The 22,850-nt window shown below is 31.8% G+C and overlaps 1 protein-coding gene across 7 annotated transcripts in view; it reads left to right on the forward strand.

Annotated features, from left to right (window-relative positions):
• Positions 1 to 7,201: 7,201 nt before the first annotated feature.
• LOC143045065 (uncharacterized) overlaps positions 7,202 to 22,850 on the forward strand; it is a 41,562-nt gene continuing 25,913 nt past the window's right edge. For 2 of the 7 annotated variants that reach the window (XM_076217357.1, XM_076217363.1), the window contains exon 1: positions 15,402 to 15,538. The gene's annotated coding sequence lies outside the window, so the exon portion shown is untranslated. Of the gene's footprint in view, positions 7,304 to 8,531; positions 8,715 to 15,401; positions 15,539 to 15,658; positions 15,744 to 22,619; positions 22,694 to 22,850 lie in introns of those variants that run through there. The other 5 variants (XM_076217358.1, XM_076217360.1, XM_076217362.1 and 2 more) reach the window with 5 other exon arrangements.

Here is a 22,850-nt window from a genome sequence, read left to right on the forward strand (position 1 = left end):
CATATATACAGCTATAATCCTGGTATCTATGATGAGTTTATTATATCAATAACGGCCTTGACACGACACCATGTTGATACATGAAAGTTATGTATCTTCCCGGCAGGCCACTTTTGTCTATCTTCGACAGATATCGTATTGAATGTAGAATATTTTTTTTCTATACATTATTATAATCATAAATGACATTGAATGTAGAATAAATTTATATGTGTCTCAGCCTCACCATACAAATAACTTTACTTTTAGAATAAATTTAGTTTATATATTATTATAAACATTAATGACTAATGACGTTGAATGTAGAATAAAGTTATTCTGTGTCTCAGCCACACCATAATAAAGATTACTTGACTTTTAAAATAAATTTATTTTAAACATTATTATAATCATAAATCACATTGAATTAAGAATAAACTTATTCTATGTTTTTTTCTCAAACTAATAGTAGATATTAAGGCTCTATAGAATAAACTTGAATAGAGTTGACTAAAAATTAACAGCTAAGTGTAAATTTATTTTGAATGTAACAAATAAATACTTATATAACAGAATTGTCTTTGTTTTTCATGTTTTTCTCTCAAAAACATGGGTTATAGAATAAATTTATTACATTCTGGTCCAAATTTGGCCTCTAATTGCACTTGTCAGGATATATAAATATATAAATGGAAAAAAGAGGAAAATTGTTTTTTTCCTTTTTTATTCTGCTCTCATTTATATGTAACTAGAAATTACTGTATTGATTGCAGCTACGGTGTAATTGTATATATATATTGACGACACTCACCATGGTAAACATCTCCCACATATAGTATATAGACATATGATGGAACTATTTCTCGCACGAATCTATTCTTCTATTTTCTGTGTATCAACAGGAGTACCATTATTGCTATGATTAGTAGCAAGTAGCCAAATTTTGCATAAACATAAGCTTCAAATGTTCTACAATAGATGTAAGCAGCTTAATAAAAGGCCAATATTTCATGGAAATACACCATAGATTGCGATAGTCACATTGTACTTCTGTGTTGACTTGAGTTATCATTGATATGTTCATAATTATAAATAAACTGTTAACAAAATTTTGAATTTTTGAAATACTAAGGATTTTCTACCTCAGGAATAGATTACCTTAGCTGTATTTGACAACAAAAAATAGGAATTTTGGTCCTCAATGCTCTTCAACTTTATTTGGCCTTTTTTAAAAAAATATTTGGATTCGAGCGTCACTGGTGAGTGATTTGTAGACGAAACGCGCGTGTGGTATAATTACAAATATAATCCTGGTATCTATGATGTATCTTCCTTGCAGGCCACTTTTGTCTATCTTCGACAGCCAATCTCCCAACTGCGTTTGTATTTTTTTTTTTTTTTTTTGTGTTTCCTCTGTCTTCTTGTGTAGTATTAAGCATTCACTGGTGCATTTCCAATCGTTATGTTTCCCCCATGTAATTCGAAAGTTTCATCTCTAACTTTGCCTTTTCTCACAACCAAACTTCTAGAATTACTGGGTTTGAATTTCATTCTGGTCCAATAGTTATCAAAAGTACCAGGATTATAATTTAATACGCCCGACGCGCGTTTCGTCTACATAAGACTTATCAGTGACGCTCATGGTCCAATTTATCATTCCTTCCAACACATCTAAGGTCCATCTTCCCTCTATTTGCTGTAACAGTCAAATCACCCATAAAAGCTCTTATTGGTAGTTGTTTTTATAAACTTACTGTTTAGTAAAAGTATAAATTATTCGAAATACTACGGATTTTCTTATGCCAGGCAAAGTTAACCTGAGCCGTATTTTGGTCCGCGATGGTATCACCAGCCCTGTAGTCGACATTCCGATGTTGACATGACTATCAATTATATGGTCATTTTTATAACTTTATTGTTTGCAAAAGAATGAATCATTCAAAATTCTATGAATTTTCTTACCCCAGACATAGATAACCTTAGCCGTATTTGGCACATGCAACCTTTTGGAATTTGGATCATAAATGCTCTTCAACTTTGTACTTGTTTGTTCTGAGCGTCACTGTTATATTTTATGTAAATGAAACGTGCGTCTGGCGTATTAAATTACACGCCTCGTACCTTTGATAACTATTTACATCACTGGGTCGATGCCACTGCTAGTGCACGTTTCGTCCCCGAGGGTATCACAAGCCCAGTAGTCGGCACTTCGGTGTTGACATGAATATCAATTATAAGGTCATTTTTATAAATTAACTGTTTGCAAAAGTATGAATTATTCGAAATAATATAGATTTTCTTATCACAGGCAAAGATATCCATAGCCGTAATTTGCACAACTTCTTAGAATTATGGGTCATAAATACTCTTCAAGTTTGCACTTGTTTGGCTTCTAACTATTTTGATCTGAGCGTCACTAATACGCGCGTCTGGCGTATCAAATCATAAACCTGGTACCTTTGATAACTTAATAATTAGTAATTATACCTGTTGACATTAATGGCCCTCTACTTGGTTTTCCACTGACTTCACAATGAGTTTCATAGCTGATGCAAACAATACTACTAACACTGTATATCCCGTTAATATTCCTACTTTTAGTCTCTATCATGCTGTAGTGAAATCTCCTACTGTAAATATCATCTCAATGTGATCAGAAAGTTCTTGCAGAATTGTTCTGATGGTGGTTGGAACAGGGTACCTCTGCAATTTCAAATCTACCAGTTTGTGAGGAATTGATCTGTAAGCATTAGCAAGATCTAGCCAAAATATTGCTTATTCGATTTTCTTCTGCTTCTATTAAGATCTGTCTCAAAACACTTGTATATTTAACATGTTTTATACATCCGGACACCTCATTTCTGAACCGATAAGTCTACGTATTCGTTGCTTTGCAAGGATCGTGTTGTCCTCCTGGTTAAAACTGCTAGGAAGATCTTACCCTCGATGTTAAATAGGGGGATGATTCTAAACTACTCAAATTTCCTGGAGTTCTCTTCCTTCGGGAAAAACACCTCATTTCTGAACCGATAAGTCTATGTATTCGTTGCTTTGCAGGAACCGTGTTGTCCTCTTGGCTAAAACTGCTCGGAAGATCTTACCCTCGATGCTCAATAGGGAGATGTTTCTTAACTGATCAAATTTCCTGGATGTCTTTTCTTTCGAAATAAAACATACTTCTGCTTTATACCAAGCATCTATCATCTTTCTTCTTATCCAAACTGCTCTCAATCGTTTGATCAGTTTGGGATAGTTCTTGTTAACCCAATACTGAATACCAATTTGCCCTGGTTCTGATGCTGATCTTTCTTGCTACAGAACATCTTGTTCTTCTTTGAAATTCTGACTCGTAAAATTGTTCTTTTGGTTCCTCTGGAGTTGTCAGTTTATCACATTCTGTGAGATCTTCCTATTGCCTTCCATAACTATGAGTCTTTCTGATATGTTCTTCTACTTCTTCCTTTGGGATTTCCAATTTACAGGTTCAACTTGCTCCGAATAATCTCTTCATATACTGAAAAGGGTGTGCTGTAAATTGCGCTCTTGCCTTTGCATTTTTTCTTTCGTCCTCTTCTATGTGTTCCTGCTCTTGTAAGTGTTTTCAATGTTTCTCTGGTGCCGGTTTCACGAAGCTACCCTAAGACCTATTGTCCAATGTTTTTTTTTTTACTTTTAGAATAAATTCAGAAATTATTGCGTGAATTTATTATTGCGATTTTGTCATTTTATACTTAAATGCGATTTTAATTTTTACGATTTTGAGAAAAATCCTGTTTAATTCATATAAAATATTTCAAAATGCGAGTTTAAATTATTGCGTCTACAACTCTGTCGCATTTTTCGCAATAATAATAACCTCGCAATAATTTCTGAATTTACAGTATGTGTTACTAATGACAATTCTCAAAAAGTCTGTTAATTTATTCCCCACTCAGTCTCCAGTTAGCACGCCATAAAAATAGACTTTTATTAAACACATTTAAGATTTGTTCTATCTGGAAATTGTTGATTTGCTAACCGGGTTTGTACTAACATGAGCAACACGTCGGGTGCAACATGTAGTGTTTTGTGTACTATTGTTTGTCTGTTTGTCTCTTTCTTTTTGACGTTGTCAGTTTATTTTCGACCATTATGTCCCTTTGGTATCTTTCGCCTCTCTATTCAGAATACATTTGTAATAATAAACACGATAAAGAAATTGTTTGGTGGGCTTCAAAATGGCACCCTTTAAAAGTGTTCAAAACCTTACATAAGTTTGCTTTACATGTAAAGTTATCGACCTGGTGACCTGATGTATATTTAAAAGCGACCGTATAACCTACTAGAGCCCACTTGTTCTAAGTATACTTTGATCATTAATGAAAATACCTAACTATACGTTGTATATAAATATACTGATATTGATTGCTCTAAATTGAAGTAATAGTTTCCGACCTTGGTAGATATAATTGGTTCACACTACTACAACTTATATTTATACAATTGAAGTATCCTTTATCCAGTACATCGACAGACAGATATTTTAATTGAACGTACCCAACTGCTATCTCTATCATTGACGGACACCTGCTTTCAATAGATGTGGTAATTTTGTCATTTTTTTTAGCACCAATTTCACAAAAACGTATGAAAATAAACTCATCATAGATAGCAGGATTGAATTTTGTTTTTGCGCTAGACGCGCGTTTCGTCTACAAAAGACTCATCAGTGACGCTCGAATCAAAAAAGATAGGCCAAATAAAGTACGAAGTGGAAAAGCTTTGAGGACCAACATTCCTAAAAGTTTTTGCAAATACAGCTAAGTTAATCTATTTATGAACTAGAAAAGCCTTAGTATTTAAAAAATTCAAAAGTTTTGTAAACAGTTAATTTATAAATATTACCATATCAATGATAATTCATGTCAGCACAGAACTTATACTCACAATTCCTATTGGGCTAATATTTTAAATAAGTTTATGTTTATATTCTTTTTTAATTTTATCATTATTTAAACTTTGAAAACATCGGCTGTTTATATGAACATTTTGTGATTCAAGTTATATCTCTTTGAAAAGAATCCTTATTTCAGGAGCGGTAATTGCAATTCGGTGGTATTTCAGATTTAAATTAAATTTGTCATGCCAAGAACTAATTGAACTTTTTCTGAATATTGAAAAAAATAAATATGTAAAATGCATACTTAAACCTACTAGATTTAGTCAACTGAAAATGTAACAAAGGGCACGTGTCTGAAAAGGGAATTATTTGCACTTTCAATTCTGATTTTATATTTGAGCCAATCGATGTTGCAACATGATGCGGTACCGACGTTACGCACATTTTATATTTTTGATACTTCGACACCATCCCCAGACAAATAAATAAATAGTTGGTTGACCGTGACTGGCCTACTGAATTTTACTTGTCACTGGATATGGACTTAAATGCGCAACACAACGGGTACCGCATGTGGAACAGTATTGGCTTATTTTACGCGGTATCCTTCCGGATCACACGAGATCACCCCCTGTGTTTGGTGCCTCTCGTATTGATCGTGGGCTTTGTTAAGTTATGTTGTGTTTTTTTCTCACGACCTTCTGTTTGTCTTGTCTTGTCGTCGTTTTCCGTGTTTTTGCCATGGTAATCGATTTTCAGTTAATAGAACTATGTATGATAAGTAACACTAGTGAAATAATCATGATTCAACATTTTACAACAACGCATATCAGTTTCAATACTGAAATGTTATTCTTTAATACAATAAATGAAATATTTAAATAGTTGAAATGAATATGTTGAAAAGGTATCTAAAATCGTGTTTCTAAAATTCAGAGTTATGCTTTGCGATTCACTTGTTTGTAGACGCATGTATCAGACAAGCTTATGGTTAACTATATAACGTGAAAGCCTTGTTTACACCCTGTTTTATCATGAACTTAAATGTTATTTTATAACCATAAAGGAAGTAATATACATTCTTTTCTTAATTTTAAATTCTTAACTTTTCATTAAATTCCGATGATTATATATGAATACATTTTGCCACAAATATTTAGTTTCATAATGTTTAATATTATATGTGTACAGAAAATTTAATTTGTAATGTGTATGTGCATGCGCGCGTTATCTGAAAATTTTTCATTATCTAATACTTTTATAAATCCTGTGCTATTTTAAGGTGAAAATCCCCATAAGAAATGACGGAAGTACAAATAGATTTAAATCTATGAACCAAACGATAACATATAGATATCAACTTATATCACTAACAACATGAGTGAACTTTTTAAACATATATCAGAGACATATAAATACATGTCTCTGCATATATGTTGCTTAAGTACGAATAATTGTACATAACTATAATCATGATAATAGCCAAAGACTTCCATATAACTGACAACATGTGGGTCTTTTGTAATAAACTCAATGGTTCAATTTTACATATATATTCATTTATTGATTTGTGTGCAATATTTTTGATTTGTGATAAAGATGTTAATCCAAAGCTAGACTTCTTGTAGAATGAAAAAAATCCTGTGTATTTAGATGATATTACATAATGTAACAAAAACTGCTATACACGTCTAGCTAGAATATTTTATTTATTTACTTATTTATTTACTTATTTCTTTATTTCTTTACTTACTTATTTATTTACTTATTTATTTACTTATTTTTTTTATTTTTATGTTTTTTTTATTTATTCTTAATCATTATTATTATTATTTTATTTTTTTTGGTTTGTTAGTTGATTTTTTTTCAATTTTTATTGAGATGGTCAGCAGATAGATTGATTATTTATTTAGGTACAATGTAGATAATTAGTTTGGCAAGTCCTGAGATAATAGCCTTCAGGTATGTACTATTTAAAAAACAGAATGTATCAATGAATAAAGGTTATTAGGTGTCTATTGCAACATCAATAACATATTGCATACATATTCACATATATAGTATATATATATTATACAAGTCATGAAAAGTTTATATACACATGATGAAAACAATAAAATAAATAACCATTAATGTATATAGCAGTGTCGTAGTTTTCAAATTATGATATCGTTTTTAATAGACAAAAGATAAATAATATCCGGGCTAGACACTTATATATAATCCTAAATGAAGAAAAATAAATTATAGATATGACATTAATTTCCTTATATATCGTATTTTTACTATTTTCACTATCCACAATTTGATTTAAATACTAATATTCCTTGTTGTCAAGTTCATTGAACACCAATGAAAAAATTCTAGGTTGAGGGGGAATCCCCTATGGATAACCCTTGTTTTGTTTTGTTCTTCTTTCATGTCGAGAGCAAGGGAAACCATCAGGTATGGATTATTGAAACTTATTTTAAGAATTTTTTAAAGATATGTTGCTACGCAATAGTTTCTGGAATTTGAAACAATTCAATGTTAATGCTTGTTACATGCATATCACGCAATAAAGCGTAAATTTTCAATTTACACACGGTAGTACATAGATAGTATTTCCTTGTTTATGTAAGCCCAAGGCTACTCCATGACATGGCCTAAATTCCGATTCTTTCACAACAAGATTCTATTATTTCCTTTTTTAAATGTAGCGACTTAGTATCTACAGTATCAAGTGTATGTATTTATAGAATAGCTGTCTGTTGCACAAGCAATAACAATAGAATATAGCTTTCTTTTTAACAAAAAAAACCTCGACCTCTAGCTCACAGGCGCTAAACATACTGAGTTTTGGTACATATCTCCACAGAGCTTGAATTCTGTCCAGGTTAGAGGTTATGTACCATAAGTGTAAGCATGCAAATAGGAAAGTCCTGTGCGACAAGACTTGACATAAACTCGTTTTGTAAAATTTTATGAGAAATTTTCAAATGCCTGCGATTTGAAATATTAGAATGTTAACCAACTCGTATTTAATTAACGAGAAAAAATATATAAAAGAAACTAAGAATAATTTGTATTAACATTTACTACAACAGTTTAAAATCCCAGAGTTGAATGTATCATCTGGTTTATTGGCTTACGAATCAAAGTAGAGGTGGAATATACACATGAATCAATAAGATATGAACCAAACGGCACAAAACAGCCAAAAACATTATTGCTGTTCTTTCAGATTGTTCCATTCCAAAAACTGTATATCAAATTAAAACTAATTGTCATATCTCTCCGTTATAAATATCGACCTTTTGGTAAAAGGAAATCAAAGTCAATTAGATAGATATTTGATGTTTTTATTTTCAAGTTTATTACACATTGAATCATATATATAGATGACAGACATGTGATTTTCCAAGTTGTCTTGACATGAATTATGAAAAATCCCACATTTTTTTTTTATAATTTTGATATGAATGACACCTTTCACAGAGACGACATTGTAATGTATTATTACTGACTTTTTACATATATACAAATTCATTATTACAACTGTAACACATTATGAATGGTGAAAAAAATCCCCTTCAATAAATGTCAATAGATGTTGGTTACTAAATAAACTTCAATAAACTCGCTTCCGTTTTTTTTTTTTTTATTAGAGAAGTCAAATTGTATAGACTTATTGTATTATTTGAAATACGTGCACAAGTTGTGTGTTTTTGTGCGTCATTGCTGGAAAGTATCAATTTTATAGTGCATTTGTTTTTACTATATTTGAATAACTTTTTTGACTTGTACATACGGATTTAATGTTATATGGAATATTCAGAAAAATAATTTTCAAAACAGGAAGTGACTTCAATATAAGGTGATATACATATTTATTTATGTACACTATTTTAAAGTGAATTATTATTCTGGCTTCACTGAATCAAAAATATGAACAATTCTTAAATTCGTCTATTTAACTAAGGTAGTAAAGGAGTCTTAAATTTCGCCATTTTAGATCTCAAAAACAGTAAATAATCGGTAAAGGTATCTTATGAAGTGATACATTTTCTATGCAGGAATGCAATTAATTTATTAGGCTTTTAATCACTTAAATGAAGAAAATCATATGATATATTCAAAATAATTGTAAGTTTTACAAAAGTTTGTTTTTTTATCAAATGTTTTGAAAACTTTGCTATTTATAAGGGGTGATTATTCAGATAATTTATATTTTCAAAGGAATGTACAGAAAAGGTATTGTTTTTATTTTGTTTCATATAATTTTATCTTGACTTACATCTAGAAATTGACAATGAGGGTCGGTTGAAAACAAAACTTTACGACAATAGAGATGATTTCAGCTTTCCAATTGTGAACTTTCCATTTCTAAGTAGCAACATTCCAGCAGCACCTGCATACGGGGTATATATCACCTAATTGATACGATATTTCCGTGCTTGCATTTCCTATCATGATTTCCTTAACAGAGGGTTGCTGCTCACAAGGAAGCTATTAAACCAAGAGTTCCAAATGGTGAAGCTGAAATCATCCCATCGTAAATTTTTACGGACGCCATCACGAGTTGATTGACCGTTATGGAATAACCGTTTCACAAATGATATCGGACATGTTCCTTAGGTCGTAACTACAATCCACTTCCCTTTCATGAATGTGACCTAGCGAATTAGACTATTTACCGGATTTGTTACCACATAAGCAACACGACGGGTGCCACATGTGGAGCAGGATCTGCTTACCCTTCCGGAGCACCTGAGATCACCCCTAGTTTTTGTTGGGGTTCGTGTTGCTTATTCTGTAGTGTTCTATGTTGTGTCATGTGAACTATTGTTTTTCTGTTTGACCTTTTCTTTTTTAGCCATGGCGTTGTCAGTTTACTTTCGATTTATGAGTTTGACTGGTATCTTTCTTCTCTCTTTTATGAGAGTCATTTTCTCATATCTTATTTCAAATTTTTGTGATCGAACTTTTTTTCTATTAAGATAACAATTCCTTTACCATGTATTCTAGTCAAGGATATAAGAACCATGATTTAAAGGTGACAGTCTTTATCTTGAAATGTTGAATACAGTCATTATTATTTGTTGCATACCAATTTTCGTGGGTTTCGTGGGTACAGATGAACCACGAATTCAAATGTTCAACGAATACCATATTTTCAATGGGCTTTGTATACAGAGATGGGCAAAACCACGAAATCAAAAATCCACGAAAATTCAAGTTTTCAGCAATCCACGAAAATTGATACCCACGAAAATAAATGAATCCCCATACACTCCTTATAAAATTTGTTAATTTTCAGTAAAACTTTTAGCTTGAAAACAAACTCGTTATCCTAAACTTTTTATTGATTTTTGTTTTAAATGTCACATAAATTTCATTTTGGCAAAGTAAGAAGTGCTTCTGTCATTTTTTTATATACTCTTTTACTACCTTAAAAAATATAAAGTCATTTTATAAATATCATGTGTTCAAAGCGTTTTTCTAGCTTTATTTGCATCAGGAACGCTCAAATCTGAATACTAGAAAGCCAAGGATATATAAGAATCGAATAGTTAGATGGAGCTGACTTGATCCGCGTATTACAACACCAACTGCATTGTGTCAAGCGCCTTTATTTCTTTGTGGTATTGCTCTTCAATGGTCTAGCCGGGTTGTTCTGGTCAAAATAAACAACTGATGATATGTCATTTTGCCAGTTACATGACCGTTCCATCTTTTTATTGGTAGGGAATTTTCATAAATACATATTTATCTTTTTATTTCTTAATCTGGATTGTCAGAATTTAAGAAACAAAAAATCTTTGAATATTTGCAAAATATAAATTTTAATCAGGGAAATTAAAAAAAAAAAAAGATCATATACCCAAGGCAAATATACGCTGATCATTTAGCATAGAATTTTTTTTTAGGAGAGATATCTCCCTCACACAAAGCTCTGATTCCTAGTTCGGTTTTGGCTATACGTTAGGTCTCATTTTGAAATTCTAGAACGATATCTTACCCTTAATCTCTGATAGAGAGCCTTTGTTCAATAATATATTAGTATGCACATTGTTGGGACTTGTTCGGCCAGTCAGCAGATTACCGTCCAAGTCAAGTGGTAGTAAACCCCATAATGAGTCTTTATGCCAGATCACTTTAGAAAGGTATGTACGAATGCAAGTCAGGACTTTACTAAAGACTAAAAACAAAACCTTACTTCAAAGCTACAGTGATATGCTTGCTAAGTTTTGACCTTGCGGTAACTTCAATACCAAAGTATATGAAATAAGCAGCGGTGATGCACGTCATATTCAACTGCGTATGCGAAGATCTCAAGCTTCTTTTGTGAAAAGGTGGAGAAAACCCCAAGAAAATGATGGAGACTGGGGTCATATCATCCTAAACCTCGGAGTGGGCCTAATCACCAGTAATTATCAGAAAAAAACTGATGGCAAAGTGCGCTATTGCATCGATTTTAGGAGACTTAATTTAGTGTCTTCATGTGACATTTTCCCTTTGCCTCAAAGACGAATGTCTCGACACGTTAGATGTAAACATCTGGTATTCAAAACTGGACGCTAATTATACTTATTCGCAAATGGAGATCAAACCAGAGGACCGTAAAAACTAAAATGACGACCTTTGTTTCAAAGTATGGGTTCTTTGAGTGCTTCAAGAGAAGTGAATCGACATACTGAAACAGTTGTTTTTTTGTATCTTGTAGTTGTGTAAAGAATATTCTTGGTATTCTTGTGACGAATTGAGGCCGAAGTACTTTATTTGACCTATGTAACTAGAAATGACTGTATTTATTGCAGCTTGGATATTTATATATATATATATATATTAACGACACTCATCATGCGTAAACATCTCCCTCATATAGCATAGACATCAGATGAACTATTTCTCGCACGAACCTATACTTTTATTATCTGTGTACAGGGGTCAAAATTAGCGCTGGTCCGGTGGTCCGAGACCAGTATAATTTGCGTCGGACCAGTAGATAATGTCAGTCCGTGGTCCGGCGGACCAGTAGAAATTTGTCGATATTTGTTTGTTTACAAAAAATACCTCCGAAATCAATTACCCGGTACTGGGGGTACTAAATTAAGTATTACAATTGATTAATTAATATCTCGGGTGAGCGTCCTTCACAAAAACACAAAATGTGGAAATTTTTGGAAAGTGTAAAATATCCAGACAAAAAAAAATTAAAATAAGTGACATTCAAAAGTAAGATCGGAATAAAGTTTATGAAATTAACCAAAGGAAAGTTGATGTAAATATCCCGGGTATTGATATATGAAACATTTCTGGACAGCGCTCCAGACAACTTAGTTAGGCACCCCATAGTCGTCGTGAGTATTGTGATGATGTAGAATACAATGTTGACATTTTTTCTGTTCTTGGTCCTGATTTTGATTAAGAAAATCATTGAAATTATCAAAGCCTTTATCAAAATCAAGATCAAGACTCTCGAGATCTCTTTTTCTTGTCTACCATGAATGAAAAATAAAGCATGAAAATAAAAGTAAACATCTATCATTTATATTAGTGTTTATCAAATGAATGTCATGTTTGCATGACCAGTAGATTTGGAGCCGGACCAGTAGGTTTTTTTCATTCCACTGGTCCGGCTGACCAGTACACAAAAAAGCTTAAATTCAAATTCGACCCCTGTCTGTGTATCAACTGGGGTAGCATTATACTATGATTAGTAGTAAGCAGTCAAATTTTGCGTTCACATAACCTTAAAAAACTCTTCAAAAGATGGAAGCAGCTTAATATCAGACCAATATTATAATTCTAGGGAAATACACCATAGATTGCGATAGTCGTATGGTAGCTTACTTCGCTAGGATTTTTTAATTCAAAATATCGGAAAATACATAAGAGCCTTTACACAGATCTGATTGGCAATCCTAATCTCGGAATCACAACAGCTATATGTATGGAAATCCAGGTTGACACGTTCACATCCGAAATTCTTGTCGATGAAAAATCTCATATAACATAAATAAGTACGATATTTATCATAATTTGTCAGTCTCTTTTTTTATTCATTGGATGTCGTAAGAGACGCGGCAAATATGTTTTAAACATGGATAAATGACATTTGTATGGAATTAACAAAGAAAAAACTCCAAAATGGGAATAATCCTAAGGTTTGACCAGGATATATAAATATGTTCATTCATCCGTTCAGTTAAACCATAGCTAAAGATGAGTTTGATTTGCATTCACGTCTACCGTCACTGGTGTGGTCTTTGGGTGGACTGTTGCAAAGCAAAATTTCCGGCTTACCTGAATACGTGACGGAGGCACTGACTCAAAACATTATATTGTAGACTACACATAAAAATCTGAAAACAATTCAACTACAGGGATAAGCCACGCAATGAACACAAGAGGAAAAAGATTGATTACACAGAAAAAATAGTGCGCATGCACCGGCTCCCAGGCCATCATGCATGCACTTTAATTCCGAAATGTTATTAAACTTTATAGTCTACTAGTGACCCTTGAGGAAAAGTAACTCATTAATAAGCAAGATGGCGATGCTTTATACAATAGCCCAATAGCTCTATTCGTGTAATCTGTAAACCTTATCCATATCCCCTTAATTCCTATCAAATAATTATATTTTGTACTTGCTCTAGCATATATCGTAAAATGCAATAAACAACGTCAATATGAATTATACTGATTTATGTGCCCTTTATTGGTCCTGTAATTAAGGATTTGGAAATTCTAATTCTAATACGATTGATATAGTAGGGAGTCAGGGGAGGGTAGGCATATACTGCCAACAGTCGACAGTTATTCATTAACTGAACGAATTCTACAGACTCATTTGAGGGTTCCGGCTCCCGTTTGAATAGTAATGTTTTCAAAGATAATTTTCAAGGGACATTTTATCAACATAAAACTTAACTGACTTGTCTGCCATTCATTATTACACTACGTCACAGTTATATCTATAAACTGGTTCGAATCACGTCGGTGTAGACAAGTACCTGTACGGTCAGCTAGACCGGATAAGCTTCATAGTTGCAAAATACAATTTTAATTGATTATGCCGGGCAGATGTGAACTATTAAGTTCATTGACAGTTGTAAAAAACAAACTTCCTGGTATACTTCTGGGGTCATTCAAATAATATGTGGTGATGCAGTCTGTTCGTCAATAGACCACTCGAGTTCATCCTTCACCGGAAAAAAACCTCGTCAATTATGCGCGTCTTTATGACGTCATTTACCAGATAGAGGAAATCGCCTGTATCCCTGCACTAGTAACGTTCATCAAGCGTCTTAGTGGTCGTCATTGTACAAGATAAACTAGAAGCAGTGTTTGCTTTGTAAATAATTGATCATAATTCCTTAATGACAGCAGTGCTGATTGTCATTTATGAAAATTTAATTTGCCGAATAAATCGTCAATATAGCATTATAGTTTCTAACCACTCGCTCAACATTGGAACGGAAGTGACAATGCCCCTAAACGCACGAATGGTGTACACTAAAACCAGAGTTTTTGACGGAAATGCATCGAACTCGAAAGTTGTCTACTGACGTGTCGGTGAAATCGGTATCATATTAAGAGACACCGATATAACAATTATATAGATATGTCTCTGGCATCATAATGTCAATTAATCAGGTTGGGAACAAACCCCCTCAGGCCCTGTATGGTGATTATACCTCTATAGAGGGATAATCCTTCTTTAGAGGGATAAAATTATCCCTCTATAGAGGGGTATTCAAAGTTTTGCTTGCACTGGATTTAAAGCAAATTAGGGCAGAATGGCATTTTCTAGTTATATTGGCTATAATCTCTAGCATTATATGCATCCACATATGCACTTTACTAAAAATTGGGATAACCAGTTTTCTGCTAAAGTGACAAAACTTGCAATCCATTGTAAACCTATCTGAACACCTGATCAACAACAAAAGAAATAGTTGACCTTTAAATTTCATGTTAAATCTAACAATAGAAATTCTGTTCAGTGAGGCATAAGTGAGTAGAATTTACCTGATCATCACAGCTTTCAATCATGGTGAACAATAGATTTTATATTTAGTCAGATAAGCATCAAACTGGGCATTTGCATATTAAATTAAGTACATCAATTGGTGCATCAACTGTTCCAAGTTACTGCCATAATAAGTAGAGAATGCAATTCTGTCCTATATTGATTTAGATCCAGTCTAAACAAAAATATCCCTCTTAGAGGGATAATTTTACCCCTCTATAGAAGGATTATCCCTCTATACCTGTATAGAGGGTTTGTTCCCAACCTGTTAATTGATTTATTTTGTTATATTTTTTTCGTAATGAATTCGAATATCAACATAACCACTTTTTTGAATATCAACATAATCACTTTCATGAATATCAACATAACCACTTTCATACAATTTTGTTTTTCTAAACATTTCTCAAATGAGGATCAAGTGACGTTCACTGTTGTTAGGTACGTCACGTACATCGTGAATACGGTAGTGTTTTGACACATCCGGATATCAACATAGGACCGACAACCGGTTAAGGAATTACTCTCGCCCGGATGTAAATAATGTATTTCGCAGAAAAGTTTTTTCTCACAACAGAAAACTTCCAATGTTAAGAAGACACAAAAACTGAAGCTTGAAACAATTTCTAAAACAAAGACGCTGAATTTAGAGTTTTAAGGCATGTATCATACATACAAAACTTACATTGAATGGTAGAAGTGCACCTATTTTCACTTCTATTTTTATATCTTGAATGACACATTTTTATGATTCAGTAGTACTTTTTGCACTTTCGTAATATGTCATGGTTCATTATATAGAAACGTCCTCCATGAGTACAGCATTAGGGACACTTGATGACTCTTTCTCACTGTTGGTGTGTGGTATGAACATAAATGTATAGATCTACATGATTATGATAATTATGATTTGTCTATAGTTTTACCCCAAAATATCAAAACCACTTAAAATTGTTACTAGTACCCTTTGTAGTAGAAGAAAGACAAATGTTATTACTAATTTTAACATGATTAGGCTAGTATGAGGCAGAAGTTACATGTGAAAAGGGACGGTCTGTATCAATTTTTTTTTTTAATTCTAAAAATTATAATATATATACATGTACAAAAAGAAACCGAAATACCATTATGACCATAAGATTTCTGATGTTGGTCTTGTTGTAAGGGATTTTAGATGTGATGTCATTTAAATCATTACGTGGTTTTCAATGTAAATAAAAAAAAAGCTATCATCAGATACATATTTTTTTTTTTCATATCAAAGAATAACTAAAATGAAATTGTTATTGTCAACGTTCTTTTATATATTTTACTCAAAGTCTCATGGCAAACAAGACTGGATGAATGAAAGAGATAACTATGCAAATGGGGGTAAATAAAATAGTTAGAAAATAAAAAGTTAACAATTTTGAGTTTATTAGTAGATTGAAATTTTTATTATTTTAATTTGTTTTGATTGATTTTTCTACTGTAGTTGGGGACATCGTCCCATATTAAAAACTATTTTATTATCATATATGATAGTAGGAATGCATCGTACATGTAACATCAGGTGTTACAGTTAGACCCTGAGACAGTTATTTTCTGCTACTGTGATCAGCATCAAATTGGTTAAATTATTTCAGTGATTTGTCAAAATACATACATGTATCCTTATAATCATTCTTATTGTGATTCATCAGAGGTCTTAAAAATAATAAGCATTACCATTTTTTGGAAAAAATTAATTGGATTTTCATTATGATTAAAATCAGTAGATTTTTTTTATTGTCTTAATTAGTGTACATTTTATTGTCATGCACAAAAAAATACCTTTACAGGTACATTTAACATCATTTGACAAGAAATTTTTCCTGTATATATTGTACCCCCATCAAGACCATCATATATACAAATAATTTATAATTAAATATATTTGATAATGCTAACATTGTAATTATGCTTTTTCAATGGGACCAGGTTTACCAAAAATAAATAATAACCACTTAGACATTATTAGCGTTATATTATATTTTTAATATATTATGTATTATCAACACACAGGATTTATATTCTGAATATTTCATTCCAGCAACAACAAAACTATGGAACACTCTAAACTTAAACATAAAAAAATGTGAATCTCTTTCATTATTCAAAAAACAAATTAGTCCCCAAAATAGTAAGGTCCCAGCGTATTATTATAAGGACATCGTTTTGGTCAAATTCTTCATGCTCGCTTAAGAATGGATTCAAGTTCATTGAATTCTCACCTATTCGTTCGTAATTTAGTGGACTCTCCAAATTGTCGTTGCGGTGATGTAGAAACAAATTTTCACTTCCTGTTATTTTGTCCATATACAATGATTTAAGACGTGAACTATAATATTCTGTTTCAGTTCTCTCATGCTCCCTGTCCAAGTAAACACAAAAACTTTGCTTTTTGGATCAACGGTACTCTCAGATTCATGAGCAAAATAGTTTTTTATTTAGTTTGGTGCAGAAATATATTATTAAAAGTAAACGTTTTAATCGTTGATGTTAATGCTTCATCATTCAATAGGAACCCAAGCATTTCACACTGTATACATTACAATTATTCATGTTTATTTATTTTATTAAAAAAAAATTTCTCATTATTTTTTTTTCTTCTTCTTCCACCTTTTTCATATTCATATATTTATTACAGAGCATGCCAGTATTTATATTTATGTATTGTTCAATAAATGTATTATTTTTGTAAACAGTCAGGGGAGTTACTTGTACAAGTGATTTTTTAAATCACTTATTTGAGTGATTTTTTATTTTTGCTTAGAAACATAGCTATAGGTAGAAAAACTTGAAAATTTGAATGTCCGCCAATATGTAGCTCGTTGTAATCTTGTGAGATTTTCCCTAAACCACATGGTTTTCCAAAGATATGGTGGGAAACACTGTAAACATTGACAAAATAAAGAAATTTGCAAAAATTACTTGAAAATGACTAAAAATAGCCTTGAATTATTTATAGTCTGAGGATTTTATAAGATTTTTGCTGATACTGTGAATATTTTTCCAATAAACTTCAACATTTAAACAACATTTTGACGTTGAAAAATATATGTACTCTCGATAGAAATACCATTACTTGCGTGGTTTGAAAATTGGACCTTCTGAAGATTTTAAATCACTTCAATGAGTGATATTTTTATTCAGATACAAAAGATCATTTCAGCAAGTGATTTTTGGGATTGAAATTAACTTAAAGGGGATTAACTCCTGACGACTTAAAAAGTTCAAACAAATAAGTGTTTTTCAGAATGTCAAAAACTTTTGGCACGATAATATAAATATGAAATCATTGTGTGCCTTCTTGATTTATTATAATTTCATAATTTCTTCACACTGCAAATGGAAATATTAAATATTTATTTGATAAATTCAGACTTAATAAAGCAGATCTTTATAAACAAACTCCATAACAACTTACATGCCAAGATAATGTTCTTTTACCAAAGAGGGTAAACAAATAATTTACATATTTTTCTGTGTATACTGTTCACATTCAACTTTCTATATATACTGGGAACTTGGTTCTGCATGGTTAATTCAGGATAAAGACAAATGTTCATCTTTATTTTGTGAGATTGGTCATTTGTGTTTTGAATGTCTCAAATGACCATAGGTGGATCCAGGGGAGGGCCTGATCCCCCTTTTTGTCGGAAAAAATTGCTTGATTATATAGGGGATCACTGAAGCATGACTGGAGCCCCCCTTTATGAAAAATTCTGGATCCTTCACTGATGACTGTGCTGTCATGGCTGTAGCGATCTCCGGGGGAAGCTTGTTCCAGTCTGGTGGTGTTCACAAAGAAGGACCATTTTCTGCAGTCTTTGGTTGCTGTTTGTACCCTGCGTTTATGCTGTTGTGTATGTCTAGACATTGGTGGATCTAAAGGGGGGGGGGGGTCGGGGGGACCCCACTTTTTTGGTCGATCAATGCATTTGAATGGGGACATAGTTGGACCCCTATTTAAAATGGCTGGATCCACGCCTGCTTGATACTCTAGTTGGTCTAATAGGAGGTACACTTCTTTGTTGGTGGCTACTTTATTGTTGACGATCTTGTACATCAATGCAATGTCTGCATTTTTGTTTTTATTGATCTAACATCCAGATTCATGCATGTTATTAAAAATCACTGTGCAGTAAGATCATTTGTACCATCACAGAAATCACTCTGTGCAGTGATTTTAAATCATTTGTACGAGTGATTAACACTATTATTTATCCTGGTCTTATGGGTTTTCTTATTTTGACATCACAATTTCAATAGCAAAAGCATGCATTGTACAAATTCATAAGTAAGAAAACTGTTGACATATGATCTGACCATAACTTTTACTGAAAATCACTGTGGTTTGAAATCATCTGTACAATTTAAGTGATTTATATTAATTCATGTAAATCACTCTGTGCAATGATTTAAAATCATTTGTACAAGTGATTTGTATTTTTTTATGCAATGATTTGAAAGAATTGTACAAGTGATTTTCATTATTATTGATACTCAGGTCTCATGCATGGGTTTTCCTAAAGTATAAAAAATGCATTGTGATGTCAATTTTTTATTGAAAAAGCATGCATAGCAGTACAAAAACATAGGATTTGACAATAATGAAAGTCACATACTGTGCAATGATAAAACCATTATGAGTACAAGTGATGTTTATTATTTTAAATCCTAGCTATAGTTTTGAATATTGATTTAAAAACTTGGGGGGTAAACTGTTTTACCTCTGTCTGTCCATCCATCAGTCTGTCTGTACCATGAATAATTGCATTGCATTTTTGTCAGAAACTACTTGCCAAGGATTTCAAAATTTGGTTTAAGGGTTTTAGGGTTTATATAAGTCAGCTACTTGTATACCCAGTGATGCATTTTCCAGATTCATCATTTAAATTCAGGGAAAAAAGAAGTCATTATCGTCACTGTAAAAGTGTTTGGATTTGTTGGTAAATATCACCATGATCACTGACAAGGTCAATTGGCTATAAATTCCTTGTGTGCTATAAATGGTAAGAAGCACTAAGTTTTAAGTTGATTAGACTTCAGCTTCATCAAAAACTACCTTGACCAAAAACTTTAACCTGTAGCGGGATGAACGTACAAACAGACACAAAGACGAATGGCGGAACAGACAAATGGACAGATGCACAGACCAGAAAACATCATGACCCTCTACTATTGTAGGTGGGCCATAAAAAATATAGATTTGATCTGATTGATATTTTTTGCTTCATAAATGATCTTGTGCTGGACAGCAGGACCCCTTGCTGAACTTGATTACAACAAAAAAGTTATCTGAATTTGAATTTGTTGAAATAGTTATATTCTGACAAAAAGATTGAAATGCTTTAGGCCTGCAAAATTTGACAACTTTTAGGACCTCTGCATTCTGTTTCAACCTCAAAAAGACTAAAGTATGTTACAGAGTTGAATCAATGATTAGTCCTAGTCATTAAATAAAGATTAATATTCTGATATTGGATTTCTAACAGGGGAGGGGTTTCTAATCAGAAATCACTTATACCAGTGTTCTATTGAAATCACTCTGAAGGAACAGTAAATAAAAGTCACTCCATTCATCCCCCCTTTTTAAGTGACTGAGGCAGAAGTGCACCATGTGAACTTTTGTCATCACTTTGCGTCTGTCGTCAAAAACTATTTCAAAAACCTATCCTCTGAAACTACTGGGCCAAATACCTTCAAACTTTAAATAAATGGTCAATAAGGTATCTAGTTTATAAATTGTATTAGAAGTTTTGATCCATCAACAAACAAACACATTTTGTTTCAGCAACAATTTACAAACATTTGATTTGATTGATAAATATAAAGTTATTTTTTTTAAATTCGAATTAATTTTTTTTTTATATATCTGTTTTTCACCATCTAGAAATTAATTGAAAATACTGCTGGTATCAGAAATAAACACCAATTTTAATTCACTCTGTGCAGTGATTTTAAATCATTTGCACAAGTGATTTTAAATCATTTCTACAAGTGATTTTAAATCATTTCTACAAGTGATTTAAAATCATTTCAACAAGTGATTTAAAATCATTTCCACAAGTGATTTACATTCTAATTGAATGGAAATCACTCTGTGCTGTGATTTAAAATCATGTGTACCAGTGATTTACATTATTTCAAAATGTATGTGAAAGACACCCTTTGAAGTGTTTTATTTTTATTTATAAGAGTGATCAATACTATGAATGATTGTATTCCATTTACTTCACTAGAAATTATAATTATGACCTGCAAAATCTTATTTTATCACTGCTCAGGTCTTTAGTTTTCTACAAATGTTGGTTAAAATGTTTGTGTTTGTTTTTGGTCAAAGCATTTTCAGTTTATTATTGTTCTTGCTGTTCCTTTTTATGCCCATTTGTAGTCTACGTAGGGCCATTAAATTTTACCCTTGTCCATGTTGTCTGTATGTCCAAAAATTTGTTTCTGTTCTCTAACTTAAATTTGCCTCAACCAAATGTTATGAAACATATAGACAATGCTTATATTACCGCCAAACTCAGCTATAAATGTTTTTGATTAATGGTCTTTTATATTTTAAGTTTTGGTGGTTTGAAACCTCTGCTTTATGAAAAACAAGTAATTCATGTACTACTTCTAATGCTATTTTTTGCTCAGAAAATAAATTTTACTCAGGGCTTACAAGTTATTTTTTTATTTATTTTTACCTTTTTTATAGTTATCTAATGTCAAGAAGACCCCTCTTGTGATGTTGTTCTTTGAAAGAGAGGGATAATCCTGGTTTCTTATTGAAAATTTTCCAACCAATAATAATCACTTGAATGAGTGATTTAAAAATATATTTCTTATCACTGGTAGAAGTGATTTTTAAAAAGTATTGAAAGGGAATTAACTCTTGTTTTGTTGAAAAAATCACTTGAGAAAGTGATTTTAAAAATCACTTGTACAAGTAACTCCCCTGACTGGTAAAGGGAGACAGATTTGTAAAAGCAAATTGCTTCTTTCTGAATCCTTAATATTATTTCATTTGTATAATATTGTTTAAACTAATATATTATTATTTTTTTTTTATTATTCTATTGACTATTTATATTTTCAAAAACTTCGTAAATAAATCATATGTTCAATTCTTTATTACTTTGAACAATTCATTTATAGTTCATCAGTATAGTATGCATACATATACAATTTACAAGTTGTATGTACAGTGTAGCGTTAACAAACACAGAAATAATAAATGGTAGAAATTTCAGTCTCATACATGTATTATACAGTTTGTGAGTTTCAGGCTACATACATCATGTTCATTGTATAATGAAAATATGTTTTAAATATTGTTACTGTGATTGAATTGTAGTCTTACGATACACTTATTACATTTTTTTGTACAGACCTTGGTTTATAAAAATGCAATTGTAATTGGCTATAAATAATTACAATTTTGAAAGATATTCAATGTTTGAATGTGCACTTGAGCATATTTTCAATTACATGTAATTGACAGTAATCAAATGAATTACGTTGCCTTTTGCAATAAATGATATTATTCTTAATGATGCATCTTGATATAGCTCCTAGGCTACATGTCTTTAGGTAAAAGAAAATCAATGTAATTGTGGTGCAATTACAAAAAAAATGTAGGTTGTCCTTTTGCCTTCCTATCTACTCTAAATTTTAATGTCTTCCTAACACATTTTATTTACATTTCTTTTTATATAGTACCTTGGTAGTCAGTAGACAGTTTGGGTTGAACATTTGCACTGCTAAAGTCAAGAATATATTTCTTTACAGTTGTACATGTATGTAAAATATCATAAATTAAAGAACAATACATGTAAAACCATTTTACCTACATGTACATGTAGCTGGTCTTTTTTGTACAGTACTAAGTTTAAAGGTCACCTTTTATTTTATCTTGAATTGAAAAATGACAAAGAATTATAGGTCTTATTCATT

The sequence above is a fragment of the Mytilus galloprovincialis genome, chromosome 9 (genome assembly GCF_965363235.1).
Source record: "Mytilus galloprovincialis chromosome 9, xbMytGall1.hap1.1, whole genome shotgun sequence".
Classification (NCBI taxonomy): domain Eukaryota; kingdom Metazoa; phylum Mollusca; class Bivalvia; order Mytilida; family Mytilidae; genus Mytilus; species Mytilus galloprovincialis.